Below are 2265 nucleotides of genomic sequence, written 5' to 3' on the forward strand. Positions count from 1 at the left end.
CTCGCCAGTGCAGTTTTTGCTTTTAGTGACTGAAGCTTTATTTCAACTGGTGACTTGCAAAAATGTCTTTGATGTGTTGGGTGATTTTTATTCTGTTTGGGCACATACCAGATTAGCCACGTATGTAGGAGATCACAGAGGGCTACATGCTCTGAGGAAATGCTGCACAAATGTCTACCCAGAGTAAGAAAGGGGTGAAGAAGTCTAATTCAACTTTGCACAAGATCTGATACTCTTATGCAGACTTAGCAACACTTCCCTGCAGATTTCAGTCTTTCACACCCAGCATTGTTCCTTCAACACATTCCTCCACTCTGCAGATTTCTCAGCCAAATGTTCTGCCTTCCTCCTCCCTACCTGCAAAGGTTCTCCCCATCCTTTATATTTAACTAATATTCCCAGGAAGCTCCCCTTGATCATTCCAAGCAAAGGGGAGCTTTTCCTGCTTTCCATCCCTGGAGGGCTTACTGCTTGCCTAGATTTATCACAGGTTATATGTACACTTGTTTTTTCTCTCCAACGACAAAGCTCAATCCTAGAGGGTAGCATGGGTTTAATTCAACTCTGACTCTTTCATTGTACGTAATTGTTTTTCAATGAAAGTTTACTGAGAAAATGGGTCCCTGGCGTGCGCTGCTCCTAGAAAGCTTCAGAATCACCAAATCATCTCCTTAAAGTGTGCTTGCGATGTAGGCCTAATATTCCCTAAACTACACTGTTTAGTTTTTTATTCTGGGAGGAAAATTAGCTACTGGCTTTGGTTTACTCATTTCTAAGGGAAGCTGGTGACCCAGATATTGAGAGAATTTTAAAATGATAAGTTTAGTCCGTTAACAACTGCTTTCAAACTCTGAGCAATCAAGAAAAATGGGTAGGTGGGAATGTGGAATCCTCATCTACATTTTACCTTTTCCCTCTTCCATTCCGGTAAAGTCTCCCTCCTACTCACATCAACCATGAGGAGCAGGCAGACGATTCATCTCTTTTTTTCCTGAGTTCTATAGTGTATCCAGTGGCTACATCATATTGATTGCTGCAACAGTTTAAAGAAAACAATATATTATTTAATTAGAGTCATGATATAATTTTAGCTTTTCCTAATAATAAGCTGATAATAGGTTTTCTGCTCAATATCTCACTTGTAACCTTTTGGCTATAGATGTTCAAAGTCAAACCCAAAGGTCATGCATGCCTACATTCTCAATATCTGGGCCACCTGCTTCCCTTAAGGCAAATATTGTGGAATGAATAACTTCTCTGTGACAGAAATAGACTAAGAAAAGGGCCCCTCTTGGATTTCTAAATATGTAAGAAAAGGAAAGGAAAGCATTTGCTCGAGGCCTTCTCTTTCCGAAGAAGTGAAATATATAACACTCAGAAAAACACAGGGATTGGAAAGTAGCTTTCTTACATTAAAAAGTTGGCTATTTGCCTATTTCCTGAGCTATTGATAAGCAAGTTATTGTCATAGAATGCCACATAATAAAGCATGTTATTTCCTAAAAATGATTAAATGAAAATCCAATTGGTATTAATTACTTGAAAATATTCTAAAGGATTCAGAACCAAAGGGGGCTCTCATTTCTTGGCTAAGTAACAGCTGCAGATTGACTTAAATGGGGGGAATACAAAATGTCATTTACATGATTTTAAATAAAAGGATCAAATTTCTAAAACGTGCTTGATGTGCTAGAAATCTTTCTAATTCCTCTCTCTGAAACAAGTCAATTCGTACTCTAAACTTTTCTTTTCAGGAATGATGCAATTTTGAATTTTTAGTTCTGTAGGGAAATTTTACTGTTAAGTTGTACTTCCAGCAAAATTATTGTTGAGACCATCTGCACAGAAACAAACCTCTCCTAACTTCCTAAGAAGCAAATGGGATAAGAACCCTAAGCTAAGGAGAAGAAATCTGGAGTATGGGAATCTGTATTCCTAGATGTTACCAAAGAGGCAGGGTGCCATGAAAAACCAGGGTCATCAATTATTTTCTGTAAAAGGCCAGATAAACATTTTAGGCTTTTCTGGGCCATACAGTCTCTGTTGAAACTACTCCACTCTGTCCTAGTAGCATGAAAGCAGCCATAGCCAATGTATAAATAAATGAGCATGGTCGTGTTCTGATAAAACTTTATAAAACAGCGCTCTGATGGATTTGGTCCGTGACCCATAGTTTGCCTGACTCTTGAAAACTGATCTTTGGAGATTTAACTTTATTTCCTTGGGTAGTTATGTGGAAATTACTTTTTAAAAATGCACTTGTAA

This window comes from Orcinus orca, chromosome 3, assembly GCF_937001465.1.
Source record: "Orcinus orca chromosome 3, mOrcOrc1.1, whole genome shotgun sequence".
In the NCBI taxonomy this organism is placed as follows: Eukaryota; Metazoa; Chordata; class Mammalia; order Artiodactyla; family Delphinidae; genus Orcinus; species Orcinus orca.